The sequence below is a fragment of the Panthera pardus genome, unplaced genomic scaffold, assembly GCF_024362965.1.
Source record: "Panthera pardus isolate Hobbes unplaced genomic scaffold, ASM2436296v1 HiC_scaffold_16, whole genome shotgun sequence".
Lineage (NCBI taxonomy): Eukaryota > Metazoa > Chordata > Mammalia > Carnivora > Felidae > Panthera > Panthera pardus.
The window spans coordinates 15531318-15556710 of NW_026526721.1; positions in this window are offsets into that span (position 1 = coordinate 15531318).

Genomic DNA, 25393 nt, shown 5'->3' on the forward strand with positions numbered 1-25393 from the left:
ATTGGGCACACACGCACACACAGGGATTCCTATTTAACGCACAGGGTACCATAGCAGCAGATTGCAGGGTGTGGGCCTGAGACCTGCAGTGCCAGCCTTCCCTGTGATCTTATTAGATGTATAAACTCTTGGGCCACACTCCAGACCTATCGAATCAGGATCTCTGGAGTGGACCCAGCACCCCAAGTTTTTAATATGTTTTTCAGGGGATTCCTATGTGCCTAAAGTATGGGAGAAGTAGAGTAGAGTCAGGGTAGGTTGGGGAAACATGAAAGCTCCTATTCTAAGTCTTGAAAGCCTAGGGCTAGGGGAATACAAGGCACTCTCATTTTACACGGGAGGAGAAGATTATAATTAAGAAATCAAAAGATACATAGCCCATGTGAATTAATTACAGAAAATATGGGAGGGACGAAGTAGGCCAGTTAATACAAATCCAGTGTTCACAAAATAAGTGCTAAACAGCTCTCAGTGTTCCGGCACATCTTCCAAATTGAGGTTAATTTAAAATTGGTTTGCATTGAATCAATTAATCAACGAGTGTGAAGCGAACACCTTTGATATCCATTCCTTCCAAATCCACCAACCAAACAATCTAGATACCCAGAGGGCAGTAGCTGGGGAATTCTCTGAAGGATTTACAATTTTAAAACCATCTTATGAGTGACGTGTGCACGTCATACTTCAGTAAACTCTACAGCGATTCCTAGAAAGCTAGAAAACACTACAGAGCTTTCAGAGTAGGTACTCCTCTGTCTCTCTCTGTCTAGAATAGAGAAGAAAAATCTACAGTTTTAGAGGAACAAATATAAGGGAAGCAAAATCCAAAGACTATGAATGTCTGCTCTGCATCTCAGTTCAAATGCAAAGTAAATTGCTGCTAAATTTGGATTCAAAACCAGGTATGCCTCACCTTGAGCTTTATGTTTGCTAGGTCCTAGAGAGAAAGAAACCCATGGGCTCCACTTGTTTGGAAAATCTCCAGGGAAAGAATTTCCACACTGAGAATTCTGAGGTGCAAATATGTTGGTAACGTGTCTAATTTCCCAGAATGCGTATGATTTCTCATAATGAAAATGCCCAGGGATTTTCTTTTACTTTGATTTTTATTAGGTTATAAAACTGGTGGGGTAATTATTCATGTTAAAAAGAATTATTTGCACATTTTAAGCTATCACCATATTTCAAACTCTTTTCATTTTATCTTAATTATGGTGAGACCGTATTTATCAATGTAGAATAAAGTCACCCAGATGATAATATTTCACATACTCCCTGCATTCTTTTTAATTAATAAACCCAGAAGCCATCTTTTGGCAGAAATAACTGCCTTAAGCTTCAAAAAAGTTTTCAGCTTAACAGTAGCAAAGTTCAACATTTTTAAATGGGGGGGTTTGTTATAAATTGCTGTGGTGGCAAGAAAAATCAGAAAATTTAATCAGGAGGGGATTCAAAATGTTCTAAAGGGAAAATTCCCCACCACCACCCCCTTAAACTTTTACAGAATACAAAAGTATTCTTATTTTTCCTCTCTGCTCTGTTTTGTCATTTAATGAAGGCCTTATAAATATTTTGATTATCTAATTAGTTAGAATTGAATTGACTTCTGTGGATAGAAGTGAAAAACAACCAAATGAGAGCAAGCAAAGGCTATATATTCAGAGCCAGGATAAGAAGCGAGTCAGCTCCGGTCACTTGCATTTTGGCAAAGACTCAAAAGCCGGCAGGGGAGTGAGAATTATTTAGAATACAAAGAGAGAAGACTTCAGGTGTGCCCTGGTCGGAGGCTGTGGGTATGAGGAAGCTGGAGGAAGGTGAATTAGTAGCAAAGTATCTATGTGATTGATGAGGGCTGCATATTTGGCTTTCTCTGTTTAGTCCTCAGTTGGAAGCGGGAACAAAAACTCAGGGAACTGTCAGTTATTAATCCAGTCCTGGCCATTTGTGGCCGATCGTTACAGAAATTATTGTTCAGCTTCCCAGGATTGTTATTAGAGACAACAGTCTGACTTATAGCAGGTTGGCTTCCTAGGCTATTTATTTATTGTAGATAAAGGAGTTGGTTTCCTGGGGGAAAGGTTGCTGTAGACTGTGGGTCGGAGTTCTATTTTTGTGTACGGTTTGGTCATTGTCTTTTTGTGTATATAGTCTCTCATTTCCAAGTCAATTATAATTTAATGCGCAGCTGAAATATCAGCGTGATTCAGATCCAGAGTTGGCATGCCTGCCCCTGTGGAAATCTAGGCCGAGCAAGTAGAGGAGGCTTTGTATGACTACACTTGTATGGGGGCCCATCTAAGCGGAGACAACCTGGGACGACACGTTAAGAGACAAATTGGAGCTAATAGCCCCTGGACAGAGACTGGACCCCAAAGAAAGGTTTGAGAAGAGTCTGGCCAGCAGATGCTTTTCAGGGAGCCAGGGTACCCTAAATTAACAAAACCAGCAAGCTCCAAGACATGAGACAAGAAGGGAAACTGGGAATAGGAGAGTGTGTGCCTAGCCTAAAGGCTCAGAAACAGATTTCAAAATCACTCTGCATATTGAATAAAGCTAATGTACTGGCAATGTGGCCCAGGGGCCTGCCTGTCTGGGACCCTTGCCCAATCTGATACTCAACCAGTATGCACTGGGTTGGCCATATTAACTGATCAGTGACCAATTCCATCATGGTACCCAAACCAACTGGTCATTAAATATGCACTTTGAATATGATCCCACTCTGAAGCGAGAAAGTTGGGGTCTGCCCTCAACTGGTGGTTGCCAAGAACAAATAGTTTGGGACGTAGTTCTGCAGGTATGCTGTGTTCTTCCAGTCTAGGTGCTGGGTAACGTGTGTCAAGTTTTATCTGAGTTGGGAAGGCATGAGAATCTGAAAGAAGAAATCAACAAAAAATAACCGTGATGAGAAGAGGGTACTCTTCCCTCGATTAGTGAGAGCCACATGGAAGCTGTGAATTTTGCAATCACACATTTATGTCACCTGGGCAGACTGGAGGGCATATCGCCGGGTCCTGCAGCCATGGCAGGAATTATGTCAATGTGGCTGTTGAAGCCACTCCAGGAGCTTCAGGAATGAAAGCCCAGGACAGGGCAGATGATGGACAGGATAAAAAAGAACATTAATTCTGGTAGCTTCAGCAAGAGAACTGTCAACGTGAGAGTTACTCCCATGACTCAGCCAAGAGGTCATGGTGATGGGGGATTCCAGGGGCATTTCTGGGGGGTGCTCAGAGCAGAGACAGTCCTTACCTCTTCCTATGTTAATTTGCCTCTGCAGCCTTCCGAGGCAACATCTACTTCCAGCTAAATGTGGCATCCAATGTACTTTTTTTTTTTACCACTTGAATTTTTTACAATACCTAAGCCTACTTCTGTGATGGTAAATTAAGATGCTATTAGGGGGTAAAAAAATACCAAAAAAAATCACATTTGCCACTCCACAAAAATGGCAAACTATTTAGTAAAATGACCAAATAATATAAAGGCAGTTTTAAAATGTCTTTTATTCTGGTCAAGTTTAGAAATCCCATACGTTCTGTAATGTCTGAAAATAAAATTTCACTGAGAGTAAATGTGACATGAATTTTTTCCTAGTTACTTCCCTTTAACGGAAATGCATTATAAACCAAGATACCTTTGCTCATTCTGGAAAAGGAGGATTCCTCCTCTCCTTTTGTGCCTTTTTAATTTCCCATTTTAATTATTAAAAACATCTGCTGGGGGACAGCGTTGCAGCTCTAATATGGACCAGGTCTAGCCTTCAGTCCACAAGCCTTTGTCCAATTGGACTGGCTTTTCCTGAGTCACTATCTCTTGGTGGTAAGCACAGGCATCTTCACAGGCATTTCAAAACTTCAGTCTCAGAGCCTTCCAACCTCACTCTTCAAAGCATGGACAGGGTAGATGATATGGATCTCTTGTGCCACGTGCAGTGGGGCGTTGATGGTATTTCTGTTGTCTCAAAACTGGTGACCAAGACCAGGGGCAGAAGGGAAAGACACATCAAGAACTCACATTCTAAAGAGAGAGGCCCACCGATGGAGGCTGTGAACCCCTCCAGAATGTTTTAATAGGCCAGACCTAACCAACTTTGCTGTTCCCAGCCATCCCCAGGCCCCAGTCCTTCCTCCACCCCAACCAAGAGGAGAGGAAGGAGAGATTGCTAGTTGTGAGACATCAGTAGCAAGTAGAAAGTTCTGGTGTTTTCCATAGAGGAAAAAAAGACAGGGGAGTGGTCACAAATAGTGGGGGTGTCAGAAACAACAGAGATGGGCATCTTGATCCACAGGGGTACATCGGCTTATGGAACAAACATTGCTGATCTGCTCACTCTCTGACCCTCTCTGAGCCAGAGAGAGCAGACCTAAGATGACAGAGAGAGAGGCCAACGGTGGGAAGCCAGCCTTCCTGCCATTTAATGTTCCAGGAAAATTAAGTCTTGCATGGCTCACGTGGACACTGCACAATGGCTTGAGCCATCATGTGGTACCTCAAATAAGAGGGTCACTGGCAGGGTGGGGGCCCCAGGAATGGGAAACAGGAGGGTGTGTTACTCATAGCAAAAGCTGGGGCTTCCAGGAGGTTGGGTTAGAGCTGATTTCTCATGTTAAGGGAGTGGACAGAAGCTTTCAGGGGAGCTCGGCCAGATCCTGAATGGCCTGTGAAGAATGACAGAAGCATCCCTTTCCATCTCTGCTCCCCAGGTAAGAAGAAAGGTTCCAACAGAGGGAGGGAATAAGGACTGAAAAAGCATACCAAGCCTTCTCCCTCCTCTGAGTCACCAATAGGGAAGCATGGCCAGCGCTGGGAGGAGGGGAGGACATGGATGGCATCAGACTGGATCTACAATGGGTATTTAAAAAAAAATTTTTTTTAATCTTTATTTTTGAGAGAGAAAGAGACAGAGTGGGAGCAGGGGAGGGGCAGAGAGAGAGGGAGACACAGAATCGGAAGCAGGCTCCAGGCTCTGAGCTGTCAGCACAGAGCCCAACACGGGGCTAGAACCCACGAACCATGAGATCATGACCTGAGCCGAAGTCGGACGCTTAACCGACTGAGCCACCCAAGTGCCTCTACAACGGGTCTTTTAAACTTAACTGGCCTTTTTTAAGTAGTCAGAAGTAAATAAGAATTTCTGTTACTCTGTGAGTACCAGATAGAATTTTCCCCAGAAAATGAGTAAATATTTGCAGATTTAAAATTGGAAGAAGAGCCACAAGATCGCCTTGGGGCTCCATCATCACCTGCAGGTGCCAACATTGTATCCGAGGGGGGTCTGAGCCCTGCCCCCGCTAGAAGGGCAGTTACCAGATCTACCTGCTTTGGCTGGGAAAAAACGGCTGGGGAAGAAAAGGCAGCCTGAGGAATAAGCAGTCAAGAGGATCCTGCCAGAGCAGACGTGAGAAAACTCCCCACCTCAGTGAACACAGCAGAGCAGTGACTTTCAGACCCCTGGTACCAAGACCCACAGAAAAAAATACATTTTACATCACGACCGTGTACACATGTACATGCATTACTGATTAAAGTATGAAACAATATCCACACGCCATGTGCCGTGGACACTGATATTTTATATTCTGTGCTGTTTTGTTGTTTTAACGCTGGTCACAGCCCATATAAATTGATTTCTGGACCCTCCTAGTCTATAACCAGAACCATAAACAACTCTCAGCAGAGGGAGAGGACCCTTGAGGGGTAAGGGAGTGGGAGTTAAGGGCCCACAGCATGGGCAACATTGTTTCTTCTCTCTGAAATGCACCTCCCATTTCCAAAGCCCCTTCTTTACCGTTAGACTGGAATCGTGTATCCCTGATAACCCCACCCGAAGACTCCTCTCCTCTGGAGTTCTTATGTCTCTATTGCTTCTCTTATCTCACTCTGATGCCTTTCTAGCTCTACCCATTGCACGTGGATTGGACTTCTCAATACTGTGTCCACTGGTTAAATACTTTCCAAGCCCTTCACTACCCATTACCGACAAAATCCCCAGGGCCTTCTTGACAAGCAAGTCTAAGCAATAATAATAACAAGCCACATTTGTATGATGCAGGGATGTTTCCATCGCTGCTCTCAGCTTTATCTACCTATATCTCTCTATCTGTAATCCTTATAACCAACCATAAATAAGGAAACAAAGGCCCAGAAAGGTTACGTAAGGTCACAAAACTGTTAGGTGGTAGACGTATCCTTTGAATACAGGTGCTCTTGGAAAATTTGCAGGTCACAGAGAAGCATAAACACAAAGGCTAAGTATGACCTTCCAGTGGGGGGGGGGGGGAGGAAGGTCATGACATATGGAACACTCATGGGTCATAGGCAGAGCCTCCTCAGGGTTCTCTGCTGGACCAGAGGGTTCAAATCAAGAGACTGCCTGGTGTCTCACAAAGACACACGTTTATGTTTTTCAATTTTTTTAACGTTTATTTATTTTTGGGAGAGAGACAGAGCATGAGTGGGGGAAGGGCAGAGAGAGAGAGGGAGACACAGAATCCAAAGCACGCTCCCGCCTCTGAATTGTCAGCACAGAGCCTGACGTGGGGGCTCGAACTCGCGAACTGTGAGACCATGACCTGAGCCGAAGTTGGCCACTTAACCAACTGAGCCACCCAGGCGCCCCAGACACACATTTATTCATTGAATTTTCCCATTGAGTGACTGGGATTCCTGTAGACCCTGATAGATGAAAGACTTTTGAGGGCCTCTTGTTTCTAGATACAGGAGCAGAGGAGAGACTGGAAAACATCTGGCATTCCTGGCTGCCTCGTCCTCTAGACAAGAGGGATCACTTAATAAGAGCCTAAATACCTGTCTGGAGGTTTCAGTCACGATTCCTACTTTGAAAGGGAAATTTTAAAATAATTTCATTACCACAAAACAGAGAAGGAGGGTACACATCGTGTTAGCATTTGGATTTGTTAATCATGTTCTCCTACCATTTTCACCTCTTTCAAGAATTTTAGGTCTGGGGTCACTTGCAGTACTACCTAGGAAAACCTCTCTCAAGGGCAGGTCTCTCAGAGATAGTATTCTCATAGGTCTTGGGCTGGTCCTCAGGTTTGCTGGTTTATTATGAGAGGAGTAGTCTCTAGGGGCACGCAAATCCTGTATAAATAACAATGCTAGATCATTCATTTGGGATGGATGATATTCTTTTTCACTCCTCCAGGGGGCACCATTTACATAGAATTCAATACGAATGGCATTCACAGAGACTACGCAAAGTGGTAGTCCCGAAAAATAGCCATAGTTGCAAACCATCCTTCAGATATCAGATACCTGGGACAACAAAACAAATTAATCAGATAAATTAAGTTCACCAAAGTCATGTTCGTAAGTTTGCTTGGTGTCCAAGGGAATCAGAAGGAAAGGAAAGTGACCCTTCAGTCACTTCTTCCTTCCAGCTGGAAACTGTCAGATACACCCCATTATTTCATGTTCTTATTCTGACCATCCACCCGCGATTGACATATTCTTCTTAGAAAGCGTTTTATCATTAGTCAGGACTAACTCTCAAACTTCTCTCTGTGGTGACTCTGCAGATCTCTGATTTTATCCCATTAATGTTGTTTTTCACATAAAACTCAGCTCTCTGAGTTCACCTGAAAGCAGGGGAGTTTCTCCAGTGTGGTTCCCAGGTCCCCTCATCATCACCCAGGAACTTGTTAGAAGTGCAAATTCTCGGGCCCCGACCCAGACCCAAATACGACCCTGTAGTTGTGCTGCCAGACATCTATGTGTTTACAAGACTAATAGGAGATTCTAATGTATGCAAAACTTTGAGGGCCAGAACCTATTGTTCAGTTTTCAACCCCACTGACACTAGAAACAACCATGGAGCTTTTAAAAACATAGGTGCCCTGGATTCTTCCAGAGTCACTGGCAAAGTGGAAAGAACGTTGGAATCAAAAGGATATGGGTTCAAATTTAGTTTTGGATACAGGAGTGCTGATGCATAGGGGCACTTGTACCCCCATGTTGATAGCAGCCCTTTCAACAATAGCCAAATTATGGAAAGAGCCTAAATGTCCATCAACTGATGAATGGATAAAGAAATTGTGGTTTATATACACAATGGAATACTACGTGGCAATGAGAAAGAATGAAACATGGCCCTTTGTAGCAACATAGATGGAACTGGAGAGTGTGATGCTAAGTGAAATAAGTCATACAGAGAAAGACAGATACCATACGTTTTCACTCTTATGTGCATCCTGAGAAACTTAACAGAAGACCATGGGGGAGAGGAAGAGGGAAAAAAAGTTAGAGAGGGAGGGAGCCAAACCATTAGAGACTCTTAAAAACTGAGAATAAACTGAGGGTTGATGGGGGGGTGGGAGGGAAGGGAAAGTGGGTGATGGGTATTGAGGAGGGCACCTGTTGGGATGAGCACTGGGTGTTGTATGGAAACCAATTTGACAATAAATTTCATATTAAAAAAAATAAAAAATAAAAAATAAAAAAACCCACCAAATTTAGTTTTGTCACTCACCTGTTGTGTACCTGGTTGCAATTCAATTTTCTTATCTCTAACATGAGGGTATGAGGACCTCCCTAAGGAAGGTGTTGGGAATGAGAGGCAGCAAATGCCTCAATACATAGATTGACCCTAACCCTTCCTCCTAGGCCGCCATAACAGCTAGAATCCCATTTGCCACCCCACCCCCCCACCCAGGAGAAGCATTTCTCATCTTACTCCAGAATCGCAAAACAAGTAAGAGTTGCTAGAAGCTGCTTTCCAAAGTTTCACAAGTAGCCTAACACTGTCACAGCAGTTATTGGGGTTTTGCCATGAACCAGTGGGAACAGCACAGCCCTGAGATCTCACAACGCTATTTCAAACTCTAGATTGATGAGTACTAGAGTTCTTGGGAAGCAATATTTACCAACTGAGAGCACTATAATTGTCAGAGTGGCTCTTGTGAGCCCGATCGCATTCCTGCTGACAACAGGGAGGCAAAGAATTAAAATGGTTGCCTAGAAAATTTAGTGGAAGTTCCCCAAGTTACCTGCCACACAGGTTTGTTTTTCCTTAATTACCCGCGTAATTGCTTTAGTCCCGCTATTTGCCCTCACCAAGAGATACCTGGGCAGAAGAGTGAGTGTTTTTGGGGGCCGCCTGTTGAGTAGGCTTCAGGCTGCTCATTCCTGGTGCAGCAGCTCCTTGGCTGCCAATGGGATGTTCCTGTCAACTCTCCCTGCACCGGAACTAATGAGGCCTTTCTAATTAATCTAAGTCCCTACTTTTCTGGAATGGAATGGTTGCTTTTAATGTATTTGAAACTATCAGCTTAAAATCAAATCATTTGGTTTAAAAACATAACACTCAGACTGACTTCCTGATATATGAATTTGGAGAATAGTTAAGACAGAAGCTCTCAGGTTATGTCAAGGGTACAAATGCTTTCTCAAATACAGTTTTTGACAATTCTGTGCAAACCAAGCCAAAGTTCATCAAACACTCTCTGAATTAGTTTGAGTACAGTGCTCACCAAACAGCTATCGCTAAAGTCCTTGGACATAATATAACGGGAAAAAATTAGGGGACAAGTTGAGATTGGGACGGGTAAGAAAGTTAACCAATCCTCTTAGGTAGGAGAAGATACATTTTGGAGGAGTAAAAATATACTCCTTGGCCTGAACATGAAAGTCCACATACAAATCAAAGAGTAAACCAAAAGACTCATAGGTCTTCAGTGTGAAAATACCAAATAATACAGATCAACACTCTCTACTTGATGGCAACAAGAGGTGCAGTCTTCCATATTCTACTTCCTTTGTGTTTATGAAAAAAATCTCATTATGTGAGTCAGGACAGGGCAGGTTTTGCTGAAGTAACAAATAATCCCAAAGTCTCACTGGTTTATAGCTACAAATGTTTACTTTTTTGCCCACTGTATTAGAGTTCTCCAGGGAAACAGAATAACTTATAGGTAGATAGATAGATAGATAGATAGATAGATAGATAGATAGATAATGATAAATTGGCTCATGTGATCATGTGATTATGAAGTCTGAGAAGTTCCATGATCTATGAGCTGGAGACCCAAGAAAACTGATGGTGTAGTACAGTCTGAGTCTAAAGACCTAAGAACCAGGACAGCTGATGGTACAAATCCCAGCCCAAGGAGAGGATGAGATGAGATGAGATGACCCAACTCAAGTACTGACACAAAAGAGAGGAAATCTTCATTCCTCTTCCTTTTGTTCCATCCAGGCCCTCAATAGGTTGGATAATACCCACCCAGAGTGAGGAGGGATATTTACTTTATGGGGTCTCCCAATTTAAATGCTAATCTCATGTGGAGAGTAGGAGACATACCCAGAAATAATGTGTAGCCAAATATCTATGCACCTTATGACCCACTCAAGTTGACACGTACGCTTAACTTTCACACCCACACATGTCAAATGAATGTTGGTTGTGACTTTCTTCACTTCACCTTCATTCTGGGACCCAGGGTGATGGAGCAGCACCAGCTGGAATGTTGTCAAGCCCAGGGCTGAGGGAAAGAAGACATCTAATGCTTCTGCCCTGAAAGGGTCTTTCCTGAATTCAGCAGAGCAGGAAAGTAAAATCCTTCCACATCAAAAAGATGGATGAAGGGGTGACTGGGTGGCTCAGTCCGTTGAGCGTCCGACTTCAGCTCAGGTCACGATCTCTCAGTTTGTGAGTTCGAGCCCCGCATCAGGCTCTGTGCTAACAGACAGCTCAGAGCCTGGAGCCTGCTTTGGATTCTGTGTTTCCCTCTCTCTCCTCCTCCCCTGCTCATGCTCTGTCTCTCAAAAATAAATAAATGTTAAAAAAAAATTAAAAAAAAAAGATGGATGAAAAATAAATATTTGGCAAACAGAAACACAATCTACCGTACCAATGAAATTTTTATGTGGCCCACGAATTAACTCTCATTCTAGACCATGCTTCAGAGACTTTTTCTCAGACCAGCACTGCATTTCTTATCACTTTTCCATGCAAGCCAAGTTCCTCCTGCATCTAAGGAGAGTTGCAAGCCACTCCCTTAATTCCTAAAAGTATGGCAAATACCTGGATGAAAATTTAAGACAATTTACTGAAGTCTTGAGAACAAGAAGGAAATTATAATGGAGAAAAATAAAACAACAGTACTGGATAGGAAATATCACTGCTTCTTTAGTTGAGTCCATTAGCCATACCACTAGCTTTCTTTTTTTCTAGGCCTCCTCTGGCCCACCTATCACCGGGAGCTCCCCATCCCCAGAATATATTCCCCAACCCTCCTTTTCCTCACTGAAAGAAGGACATAATCAACCACATCCTCACTCACAGGCAATATCATCATAATCCCACAGAGATTCAATGCTGTTCACAATGAATTCAGCCCCTGATAATTTTATTCAGAGTTGTTTAGTATGTGTGGTTTTTAGCTTTTTGATTCTAGGACAGGATTTTGATTCTGCATAAACAAAGGCCCACTGAAGAATAATTTTACTCAAATATGGTAAGTATCTGCTATCTGAGCAAGAGAAAATTACAGGTAGATTCAAAATACAATTTGCAAAAAGTCCAATTAAAGATGGTGAAGCAGGGGCACCTGGGTGGCGCAGTAGGTTAAGCATCTGACTTCAGCTCAGGTCATAATCTCACGGTTCGTGGGTTCAAGCCCCATATCAGGCTCTGTGCTGACAGCTTGGAACCTGGAGCCTGCTTCAAGTTCTGTGTCTCCCTTTCTCTCTGACCCTCCCCAGCTCTCTCTCTCAAAAATAAACAAACATTTAAAAAAAAAGATGATGGAGCAGCATGGAGACCCTAAGATGGTCTCATCCCTGAAATGCAGCTAGATCGGTACCAAACCATTTGGAACACCTAGGAAATTGATCTGAGGAATAACACAACAATCTGCAAAACTTGAGCCACAAACTCTGTAGGTACGTGGTGCAGAGAGGCAAACTGGGGGAGAGAAAAGCCATGGAAGGTAGGGAGCTATTTTTGCAGAGAGAGGAGAGAGAAGTGGGAGAGTGTGGTGCATCAGGATCATGCAAGAGAAGCACTCTCCTGAAAGTAGCTGGAGAGAAAGAGAAAGAAAGAGTGAAAACACTCGCAGGGGACTGAACGAGAAATCTGTTCCCAGAAACCATTGATGGGAAGAAAGGAGTGGGTTTCAATACCACCAGGATGCTATAAACAGTGGAGCACAGAGTCCAAAGTTCCAGAGCTCAGTGCCTGGTGGTGCTCTGGTGAGGAAGTAAGGTGAATCCCCAGAAGCAGGCAGCAGGGTCTGAGGGGTCCATGGGCCACACTGGAAGAAGCAGTTCCCCTACTTGGAGAACATTTGGTAGAGACCATACAGCCTCCCCACAAGCAAAGTCCCAGAGGACCCTGGAGAGCAGCCACGTTTGCCAGTACTGGGACAAAGACACCAGAGTGCGGTGAAACCTGGCATCAGCCGTGTGTCATGATTTGCCATAATCTCTGAACCTCTGCCCTTGCACGATCACACTAATGTTTTCTGGCACAAGCCAGCACCTGGCCATTGCTCAGTGAGACTCTCCCCGAGAGAGTCAGCAGGGCACCGAGCTACAAGGGTGTCTGAAGCCTGGGGTTTTGAATCACAACCCCACCTGAAATAAAACACTGGAAGGAGGTGCTGCCTGGCAGGTGGACAGCTTGGACGCGGACAGGGTAGAGGAGGGGAGTGGACAGAGGCCTAAGACAAAGGAGCGGTGCTTGATTGCAGATCAATGAGAGTGTGAAGTTCCTGTGCCAGAGACTAGGGAGCTGGGTGAAGCCATTTTGACCTCTTCTATGCACCCACAGGTGAACCACACTGATCCACCCCAGAAAGCTAAGTAGCACCACCTAGTGGAGAATGGAGCTGTTACACCAAGCCCCGCCCAGCTGCGCCCTCCAAGCACATATCCTAGAAGATCAGCCACAGTCACTCCATCTGTTTAGTGTACAGACTACAGAGAGCTTCATAGTTTCAGTTCTAGGGAAAACTGGATGTAACTTCATACGGGTTTCATTCTGTTTGCTGGTTCATTTGTTCAACTTCTTTGTTTCTGTTTTTGCTTAAACTATTTTTTTTCTTTCTTTTCTTCCTCTTTCTTGGATACAGAAAGAGAAAATTGTGTTTTTATTTTCCTTTTTTCTTACTTTATTTTTTATTTTTAAAAATTTTCACTCTATTTAATTTTCTTTATTTCATATTATTCTATTTTATTATATGATGTTTTTTAATTTTTAAATTTCTTCCTACCTTTTTTCTTCCCTTTTTTTCTCTATCCTATTAAGCTTCTTTCAACAAGCAGACCAAAACACAACTAGGATCTATCTTCCTTTATTTGATTTTTGCGTTTTTTTAATTTTTAATTTTTAATTTTCACTTTACTAATTTTTTCTTCTTCAAAAATGACAAAACAAAGGAATTCACCCCAAAAGAAAGAACAGGAATAAATGACACAGCCAGGGGCCTAATCAACACCGATATAAGCAAGATGTCTGAACTAGAATTTAGAACCACAACAATAAGAATACTAGCTGGGGTTGAAGAAAGCACAGAATCGCTTTCTGCAGAGATAAAAAAAGTAAAATCTAGTCAGGACAAAATTAAAAATGCAATAACCGAGATGCAATTTCAATGGCAAAAGATGAACGAAGGAGAGTAGAGAATCAGCAATGTAGAAGATAAAATTATGGAGAATAATGAAGCAGAAAAAAAAAGAGGGAAACAAAGTCAAATGATCATGATACAAGACTTAGAGAATTCGGTGACTTATTAAAAAGGAATAACATCTGAATCATAGGAGTCCCAGAAGATGAAGAGAAAGAAAAAGGGGCAGAAGGTTTACGTTGGCAAATTATAGCAGAAAACTTTCCTACTTTGAGGAAGGACACAGACATCAAAATCCAAGAAGCACAGAGAACTCTCATTAGATTCAACAAAAACCTACCATCGCCAAAGCATATCAGAGTCAAATTCACAAAATACACAGACAAGGAAAGTATTATGAAAGCAGCAAGGGAAAAAAATTCCTTAACCTATAAGGGAAGACAGATCAGGTTCATAGCAGACCTATCCACAGAAACTTGGCCGGCCAGAAAGGATTGGCAGGATATATTCAATGTGCTGAACTGGAAAAATATGCAGCCAAGATAAAGTCAAGGTTTATCCAGCAAGGCTGTTGTTCAAAATAGGAGAGATAAAGTGTTTCCAAGACAAGCAAAATCTAAAGGAGTTTGTGACCACTAAACCAGTCCTCCAAGAAATTTTAATGGGGACTCTTTAAGTGGAGAAAAGATGAAACAAAACAAAAAAGACCAAAAGCAACAAAGACTAGAAAGTACTAGAGAACATTACCAGAAACATCAACTCTACGTTTGGCACTGTACACAACTCTACACAATGGCACTAAATTCATAACTTTCAGTACTCACTCTAAATGTCAACAAACTAAACGCTCCAATCAAAAGACACAGGGTATCATAATGGATAAGAAAACAAGACCGAAGTATATGCTGCTTACAAGAGACTCATATTAGACCTAAAGACACCTGCAGATTGAAAGTAAGGGGATGAAGAATGATCTATAATGCTAATGGCCATCAAAAGAAAGCTGGAGTAGCCATACTTATACAAGACAAACTAGATTTTAAAATAAAGACTGTAACAAGAGATGAAGAAAAGCATTATATCATAATTAAGGGGTCTATCCATCAAGAATATCTAACAACTGTAAATATTTATGTCCCCAACATGAATCACCCAAATATATAAATCAATTAAACACAAACATAAAGAAACTCATTGATGATAATAATACCATAAGAGTAGGGGACTTCAACACCCCACTTACAACAATGGACAGATCATGTAAGCAGAAAACCAACAAGGAAACAATGGATTTGAATGACACACTGGACTGGATGGACTTAACAAATATATTCAGGACATTTCATCCTAAATCAGCAGAACACACATTCTTTTGGGGTTCACATGGAACATTCTCCAAAATAGATCACATACTGGGTCACAAATCAACCCTCAACAAGTACAAAAAGATTGAGGTCATACCTTGCATATTTTCAGACCACAATGCTGTGAAACTCTAAATCACCCACAAGAAAAAATTTGCAAAGACCATGAGTACTTGGGATTAAAGAACATCCTACTAAAGAATGGATGGGTAAGCCAAGAAATTAAAGAGGAAATTTAAAAGCACATGGAAGCCAATGAAATGAAAACATGACAGCCTAAAACCTCTGAGATGCAGCAAAGGCAGTCATAAGAGGGAAGTATATAGCAATCCAGGCCTTCCTAAACAAGGAAGAAAGGTCTCAAATACACAACCTAAACTTACACCTAAAAGAGCTGTAAAAAGAACAGCAAACAAAGCCCAAAACCAGAAGAAGAAGGGAAATAAGAAAGATTAGAGCAAAAATCAGTGATATTGAAATCAAAAAAACAGTAGAACAGATCAATGAAACCAGAAGCTGGTTCTTTGAAACAAGTAACAAAATTGAGAAACCCCTAACCAGGTTGATCAAAAAGAAAAAGGAAAGGACCAAATAAATAAAATCACAAATGAAAGAGGAGAGATCACAACCAACACCACAGAAATATAAACAATAATAAGAGAATATTATAAGCAATTATATGCCAATAAAATGGGCAATCTGGAAGAAATGGACAAATTCCTAGAAACATATAAACTATCAAAACTGAAACAGGAAGAAATAGAAAAATTTGAATCAGTAATCAAAAATCTCCCAGCAAATGAGAGTCCAGGACCAGATGGCTTCCCAAGGGAATTCTACCAAACATTTAAAGAAGAGTTAACACCTATTCTCTTGAAGCAGTTCCAAAAAATAGAAGTGGAAGGAAAACTTCCAAACTCATTCTACGAGGCCAGCATTCCAAAACCAGACAAAGACCCCACTAAAACAGAGAACTAAGACCACTTTCCCTGATGAACATATATGCAAAAATTTTCAACAAGATACTAGCAAACTAGATCCAACAATACATTAAAAGAATTATTCACCATGATCAAGTGGGATTTATTTCTGGGATGCAAGTCTGGTTCAATATCTGCAAACCAATCAATGTGATACATAACATTAATAAGAGAAAGGAGAAGAACCACATGATCCTCTCAATACATGCAGAAAAAGCATTTGACAAAATACAGCATCCTTTCTTGGTAAAAACCCTCAAGAAGGTAAGGATAGAAGGATCATACCTCAAGATCATAAAAGCCATATACAAAAGACCCACTGTCAATATCATCCTCAATGGGGAAAAACTGAGAGCTTTCCCCCTCAGGTCAGGAACACAAGGATGTCCACTCTCACCACTGTTTTTCGACATAGTATTAGAAGTCTTAGCCTCAGCAATCAGACAACACAAAGAACTAAAAGGCATCCAAATCACCTAGGAGGAAGTCAAACTTTCACTCTTCACAGAGGACATGATACTCTATGTGGAAAACCTAAAAGACTCCACCAAAAACAAGTGCTAGAACTGATACATTTATTCAGCCATGTTGCAGGGTATGAAATCAATGTACAGAAATTGGTTGCATTTCTATACACCCATAATGAAGCAGCAGAAAGAGAAATCAAGGAATCCATCCCATTTACAATTTCACCAAAAACCACAAAATATCTACATATAAACCTAACCAAAGAGGAGAAAAATCTATACACTGAAAACTATAGAAAGCTTATGACAGAGATTGAAGAAGACACACACAAAAGAAAAATATTCCATGTTCATGGATTGGAAGAACAAATATTGTTAAAATGTCAATACTACCCAAAGAAATCTACATATTCAATGCAGTCCCTATCAAAATAATACCAGCACGCTTCACAGAGCTGGAACAAACAATTCTAAAATTTGTATGGAACCAGAAAAGACCCCAAATAGCCAAAGCAATCCTGAAAAAGAAAACGAAAGCTGGAGGCATCACAGTTCCAGACTGCAAGCTGTATTACAAAGCTGTAATCACCAAGACAGTATGGTACTTGCACAAAAACAGACACATAGGTCAATGGAACAGAATAGAGAATCCAGAAATGGACCCACAAATGTATGGCCAACTAATCTTTGACAAAGTAGGAAAGAATACCCAATGAAAAAAAGACAGGCTCTTCAGCAAATGATGTTGAGAAAACTGGAAAGCGACAAGCAGAAGAACGAACCTGGACCACTTTCTTACACCATATACAAAAATAAACTCAAAATGGATGAAAGACCTAAACATAAGACAGGAAGCCATCAAAATCCTAGAAGAGAAAACATACAAAACCTCTTTGACCTCGGCCACAGCAACTTCTTACCAGATATGTCTCCAGAGGCAAGGGAAACAGAAGCAAAAATGAACTATTGGGACCTCATTAAGGTAAAAACCTTCTGCACAGTGAAGGAAACAATCAGCAAAACTAAAAGTCAGCCAATGGACTGGGAGAAGATATTTACAAATGGCATATCATATAAAGGGTTAGTATCCAAAAATCTATAAAGAATTTATCAAACTCAACACCCAAAAAAACAAATAATCCAGTGAAGAAATGGGCAAAAGATATGAGTAGACACCCAGATGGCTAAAAAAAAATGTGAAAAAAATCCTCAACATCACTCATCATCAGGGAAATGCAAATCAAAACTACAATGAGATACCCCTTACACCTGTCAGAATTGCTAAAATTAACAACAGGCAGCAACAGGTGTTGGCGAGGATGCGGAGAAAGAACACTTTTGCACTGCTGGTAGGAATGCAAACTCGTGCAGTAACCCCGGAAAACAGTGTTCAGGCTCCTCAAAAAATTAAAAATGGAACTACCTTATGACCCAGCAATTACAATACTAGGTATTTATCCAAATGATACAGGTATGCTGTTTTGAAGGGGCACATGAACCCCAATGTTTATACCAGCACTATTGCCAATAGCCAAAGTTTGGAAAGAGCCCAAATGTCCACCAATTGATGAATGGATAAAGAAGATGTTGTGCATATATATACAATGAATATTACTCGGTGGTCTTAATGAAATATTGCCATTTGCAACAACGTGGATGTAACTAGAGATTATTATGCTAAGTGAAATAAGTCAGAGAAAGACAAATATATGATTTCATTCATATGTGGAATTTAAGATACAAAACAGATGAACATAGGGAAAGGTAGCAAAAATAATATAAAAACAGAGAGGGAGATAAACCATAAGAGACTCTTAAATACAGAAAACACACTGAACGTTGCTGGTAGGGTGTTGGGTCAGGGGATGGGCTAAGTGGGCAAGGGGCATTAAGGAGGGCACTTGTTGGAATGAGTATTTACATTTATATGCAAATGATGAATCACTAAATTCTATTCCTGAAATCATTATTACACTATATGTTAACTAACTTGTGTGTGTTGTGGGTATGTGTGTCTGTATATAGCAGATACTTCTGGGGTGATCATATACATAGTATAAATATTCATGTAAGTACTATTTTATATTCTGCTTTTTTACTTATGCCTTAAATATATTTCAGTATTTTATATAATTGTCTTAATTAATCTAAAGAGTTTATAATATTCCATTTTGACAAACTGACATAATTTATTAAAGCATTCTCTCAATTTTGTTTCCTTTATTTATAGTATTACAAAAGAAGTTCTCATAAACGGCTTCAGACAGATGTATCTTCACTTTTTTTCTTTTTTCTTTTGATCTTTACTTCTGTTATTTTATTGAGGTAAGTTTCTAGGGATAAATTTCCTGAGTTAGAAGTATGAATATTGTTACCCGCACTAACTGTTTTTCCATTTCTTTCTCAACTGGCAGTGATTATAAATAATGTTTACCAAAATATTAGGTAACAGTCTAATTTGGAACTTGTGTAGTCCAGTTTAATCTGATAAAATAGTAATCTCCTGTAAAAACAGATTTTAATGTTAACTTCTAACATGAAAAAAAATTTATCATCCCCCAAAATAAACCTTAAAACTTTGCATTGGAATAAAGAAAGCTTCTTTTCGATATAAAGTCCCTCTAATACAGGAAAACATTACATAAGGATCATAACCCTTTGTCTGCAAGTCACAAAAAACAAGTTTACACTAAGTTCTGCAAGAAAGGAAAGTTTGGAGAGCCATGAAGTAGCCCATGTCATAAAAAAAAAAAAAAGCTCGGACATCACCAGAGACCTTGTTAAGAACAAGAATGTTATCAGAACTCTCCACCATCTCTTCCCATCTTCTTCCATCTAGAATTTGGCTTTGTCTTCTCCTGCTGTAGACAGATGTCTTCACGTGGAGCTCATTCCCAACCTCTCCACACCCATAAAGTAAAGGAGCTGGGGTATATTGGAGGATAGGTTGCAATTCTTCACCCCTCCATGTATCCACACACTAGCTGTGGTCTCCTCATGGAGGGGGGGGGGGTGCATACTTCCTCCCTGGCTTTGGGTTTCTCCATAGGACTTGCTTTGGCCAATATCATATGGGCAGAAGTGACAATGTATACTTGGATACATTGCAAGTATCTGCTCTGGCTTTGGGCTTCTCCATAACACTTGCTTTGGCCAAGATCATTTGGGCAGAAGTGACAATGTGCCACTTCTAAGCCTTGATCTACAAGACTTTGCATGTTCTCGCTCGCTTTCTTGTGGGACACTCCCTAGCTAGTCTGCTGGAAGGTGAGAGACATATGCAACAGACATGCAAACCTGCAGTGTGGACTAAAGATACCCCAGCTACCACAGCCTGAATCAGTCAACCCACTTCCAACCTGAAGACACGGAAGCCCACCTGAGATTAACAGAGCCTGCCCTGTAGACCTGCAAGTGTATGAGCTCACTGTTTTAAATGCTGTTTTAAGCCACTTTGCTTTTATGGTTCTTTGTTATGCAGCGATAGCTAACTGATACAGATGTCTTCTCTCTGCTGGCTCTAGTCTGAAAAGTCCCAGGGAAGAATGCTTTGACTCTGCTTACTTCAAAGGCCCACATCTGTCACCAGGCAGTCAGATACATTAAGAACAGGGGACTGGTGCTGGTTGTCGGACAAAAATGGTAACTTTCTACTCAGAGTCAAATGTTAAATGTTCCAGTCATCCATCTTTTTAAACTAACATAAAAAGCAAGTGTGACTAACATAGTAAACAATAAAACCATGTGTCATTGAAATCTCCATCATCACCAGAAACTAAAGAGAAAGAAGGAAAAGAAAAAACAAGTAATATTCCCCAAAACTCTGAGAAACAGCAATATTTCTTTAAAGAATATTAAAAAGTGTATTTGGTAATAAACATTGCTTAAAATCTAAGAAAGAAAAAAATAGAATTTTTAAAAATATCATTTTACCCCAACTGCGAAAATAAGGACTGTATTCCCAGGGAAGAGTATTGTCTCCCAATTCACAGGTTTAAAAAGCTGCTTTGAACATCTTATTGCCATCTGGCTACTAGCACCAGCACCCAGCAAGGGACTAGAACAAACTCCTATTTGGTGCCAAATGCAGAGCGTTGGAAAGAACTGAATTAATGGGAGAAGACAGAGCAGGGAGAAAGAAGCTAGCTAGAGATGGGAGGCAGAGGAGAAAGAAACGATAGGCTCAGATCAGGAATTTATACTCACAGCCAGAGAAAGTACAGAGAGGCGAGAGTTTCACACGTATTCTGATCCCAAGGGGCTAGATCCCCAGCGGGTAATCCCTGGTGAGCAAGGCAGAATACAACAGAGCAGAGAACCCTAGGACATCAACGGCTGCTTCCAAAGGAATCCATCCAAAATGGAAGCAGGAAGAATGAGAGCAGGATCCACAGGAATAAAATTTGCAGGAGGGAAGGAGATGCCAGCTCCTGTCTAGGGAAAGGATACAATAGCATCTGAAACCCAAGCACCTAAGAGAGTCGGGCAGAAAGAAGCTAGACCTGCAGCCTGGCCTCCCTGAGAAAGGCCTTTGGAGGATCAATTGCTTTCATTTATGAAGCAGCCAAAAACTATTTCTAAATTTCATTATTTCCAAGGACAGTTCTATTGATATACTGCCCCAGTGGCCTTTCCTTGGACCCAGGATGAATTGAAAACAGCCTGCAGATAATTGAGTACTTAGTAGAAACAGCTGGGATGGGGCCAGAGCAAGGCAAAGGCTGGAGTTTGGGGCCCTTTAGGGTTCTGCTGCTAAAGACTTAAAGGATTATGTTACGTGTTTATAACTCTGGGCATACGTTGATCCAACTTTTGATATTTGAGTAGGAAATTGGGTTAAGTGCTGGAGGCCTTCTCCCTTGCCTTACATCTTTTTAAGCATTTATGACATCTATAAAGTATAGACTTTTCCCTTACCATGAGTTAATAAGAACAAAGGGTTATAAGGGTTCTCCAGAGAAAAAGAACCAATAAGTGTGGTGTGTGTGTGTGTGTGTGTGTGTGTGTGTGTGTGCGTGTATGTGTGTGTACACATTAGGATCCATTTCTAGAGATGGGGGTGGGATGCACATCACCCATAACATATGGCTTGTGGGTGGGAGTGGGCATGGCTTCTGCACTGGCTGGAGATGTGAACCTTACACACTGGAGAGCTGACCAATAGGAGAAGCCCACTACTGCCAGATGGCAGAAGAAAAAAAAAGGTCAGGGCCTTATCCACTGTCATCCTTCCCTTCTGTGAAGTGGGAACCCCAGATAATTACAGGAGGAAGAAACCAAAGTAATTTGGGGAACCCTTCATCCTATAACAGCCCATCCAACCAGCCTTAAGGGTGAACTTGCTTCAAGCTTATGCACCCCCTGCTTGCTGATCTAAGTCCCAGTAGCTGATCTCAACTTACTTCCTAGGAGATTTGCAGACCACTGCCCTTGAGGAGTTGAAGAGCCAAACTCTCCCAGCAGATAAGGCCTGACTGCATTCGAAAACGGCCGCAGCAGATGACAGCGAGTCTGTTCAAGTTTATGCCGACCCATGAAGAACCACCTGGCCACCTGTCTCTCTGGCACACAGCCCCCCTCCCTCTTTCCCATGCCCTCCCTCTAAAACCCGCCAGCTTTGGCCAGGGAAGATGGTCTTTGAGACATTAGTCCACCATCTTCCCAGGTTGCTGGCTTCCTGAATAAAACAACCTCTGTTTTTCCACATCACTTGTCTCTCAAGTGTTGATTTGCAAGCCACGAGCAGCTGAACCTGAGTTCATAACCGGTTCTGTCTGATAACAATCCCATCTTTGAGTGCTTACTACGTGCAAGCAAGATACACAAAATACAGGTTCTCATCTATGCAGTTATTTATGGCTTCAAATCACTTTCTCAGTCGGTCGGCACTTGCCCACACAACAGCAGTTGCAGACGACAGCACAGCGGACAATATTACCCCCGTCAGGGGCCCGAAGGGAATCAGCCTTCTCGTGCTTCTGCAATGGAAACGCCCCACCTGCATGTCGGCCATGGAGGAAGGCTCCCGGAGAGTCTGCTGAGAGACAGCACAGAACAAAGTACAGAATGAGGAGGAGAAAAGATTCAAGGCAAGAAAGGAAAGCCACAGAGTTATGGAATAACGTCGCAACAGCAAGGGAAGGAACTGGGTTTGTTTCCTTGTGCTGACATAACCAAGTACCATAAAGTGGATGGCTTCAAACCCAGAAATTCGTTCTTCCCAATTCTGGAGGCTAGACGTCCAAAATCAAGGGGCCACAAGGGTGCGTTCCTTCTGAGGGCTGCGAGAGAATCTGCTCCCAGCCTCTCCTCCAGCCTCTGGAGGTTTGCTCAGTCTCAGGCAATCCTTGGCCTGTGGGTACCTCACCCCTATCTCTGTCCTCCCTGTGTCTGTCTCCACATTTGACAAGGATATTAGTCATATTAGATTAGAGTCCACTCCCATGACCTACTGTAACTTGGTTGAGACCGTATCTCCAGGGGCGCCTGGGCGGCTCAGTCTGTTGAACATCTGACTCTTGATTTCAGCTCAGGTCAAGATCTCACGATCAATGGGATCGAGCCTCACATCAGGCTTTGCACTGACAGCACGGCATCTGCTTGGGATTCTCTCTCCCTCTCTCTCTGCCCCTTCTCCTCTCACTCTTACATGCTCTCTTCAAAGTAAATAAATAAACTTTATTAAAAATAAAGACCCTGTCTTCAGATAAGGTCACATTCTGAGGTACTGGAAACTGGGCCTTCAACATACGAATTTTGGAGAAATACATTTCAAACCATAAGATGTACTTAACTCTTCAGAAGGGAGGGGTACATGTCAGTGACCCCTGGCCACACCTGGAAACTGAGCACTTGAAATGTGGCTGGTCTGCACTGAGATGAGCTGTGGACACCAGATTTCAAATACTCCGTGCAGAAAAAGAGAATGTACAATAACTCAACAATCCTTTATTGATTACCTGCTAAGTATTTTTTGATGTATTGGGTTAAATAAAATATAATGCAGAATTAAGACTAATGTCACCTCTTCCTTTTTACTTTTGTTTTTCAGTGTGGTTTCTAGAAAACCTAAAACGCACAAGGCAATTTCACAGGCAACTCAAACCTGTATTTTGCTTTATATTTCTTTGAATAGCATGGATCCGAAAGCAGTAATTCCCCAGGTCCCTGCCACCTGGTCACTTTGTGACAAGAGTTTCTGACCTTTTCACATAGTTCCCTGATGATGATTGCAAAATTAAGCATGTCAAATGCTTACAACAAACATCAAACTTCATACCTGTGTACCCTAAATGTTCATTAAGTTCTCATCTAGCCTAAGCGGTAGACATCTTTGATTGATAAGGGTCACACTTCATTTTTATTAGTCAGAACTCAGTTTGGAACAGGCCACCCAATATCATCTCGTGTGAGTGGCTTCTGTTTAAAGCAATCACTTTTTCATTTACCTTGGGTGAGAAAAACGAGGCTACGTAGCAAAGGTGACTTTTACTAATGATTGCATCGGAATGGTACCAGCCCTTACTAAAGACGGCTTCCAAGTGAGTTTCTGCATATGCTTCCTGCAGATAAATCGTGGGTTCCATGGCGAGCTTACATTAGCATAGATGGATTTTGCTTTATGAAATGCACCAGGTTATAAATACTCTGACCTTGTTTATAAAGGAAGCCGGTTAGTTCACTTAATGAAGACATTAATTTGCCATTCAGCTTGGACTGATTACTCATTAGCTGCTCTCTCCTGACCAACAGCTCTGACTTACAAAGTCAGCCTATCTGATCGTAGCTAGTAGTGTGCTGCCATCTGTAGTTGGGAAAAAGAGAATGCGCAGCAAGTTCTGACAAAGCCAGAAAAATCAAAAAGAGTTACGGTGGGGGGGTGGGAGGGGAGGAAGGCTAGAACAAAATACATTCCAAAGTAGGCTGGTATGGACCTTTCCTCATGCCAACGTCACTGTAAGACACTGATGGACTTATAAGCAAAATGAAACCTAGACGAAGCAAGCCGTGCAATATCACAGCGGCAGAACCTTAACCCAATTCTTGGCGTGGCAGGTGCCATAAGATCAGCAATACTGATAAGTCAAATGGCATAAGAGCTACTCTAACCACTTTCGAAGCAAGCCACTGCTCACATTGCCTAGAGCTCATCTGAGGAATCGTTTTATCCACTCTTTTTCCTTTCTCTCCTCCAGGACGCCACCATCAGTAACACTCAACAAACATTTTTGGAGATCCTCCTATGTTCCAGACGTTGTCCTGGGTACCTGAGGCACAGTGCGGATCACTCAAATCTCCTGCCCTTGAAAGCTCACATTCTCGTAGAGCGAGACAGATAATGAACACTAGACAAAAGAAACAAGCCAAATCTTTGGTATGTTGGAAGGGGACAGGTATTCAGGAAAGAGAAAATTAAGAGAAGGATAAGGGGGCTAGAGATAGGATGAGAGGATAAAGGTGGGATGCAGTCTTAGCTAGGGGACCCTCCTGAAAAGGTGGCATTGGACAAATGTTGTCAGGAAGGGGTTAAGAGTATCTACAAGAAGAGAGTTCCAGGAGGAAGGACCACTTGAGCCAAAGCCCCGTAAAGTAACAGCACCTGGTGTGTTGAGAAAGAAGAGTCTTATGGAACAGGGGAGCCAGGAGAGGACGAGGGCTAGAGGGTGAGACCAGAGAGAAGGGAATAAAGTCCATCGTGGCAGGCCTGGGAGGCCACTGTCAGGATTTTGGGTTTCAGCTGAAACTTAACTTCTTGCTTTTAGATTTCTGGCTGACATACCCTTACGTGTTTTCTCTTCCAGGTTTTGTTCTTTAAAATTGTGTTTGACAGGTGCCTGGGTGGCTCAGTTGGTTAACCATCGGACTCTGGATAATCGGCTCAGAGCATGATCTCACAGTTCATGAATTCGAGCCCCATGTCAGACTCTGCACTAACAGTGTGGAGCCTGCTTGGGATTCTCTCTCTCCCTCTCTCTCTCTGCCCCTTCCCC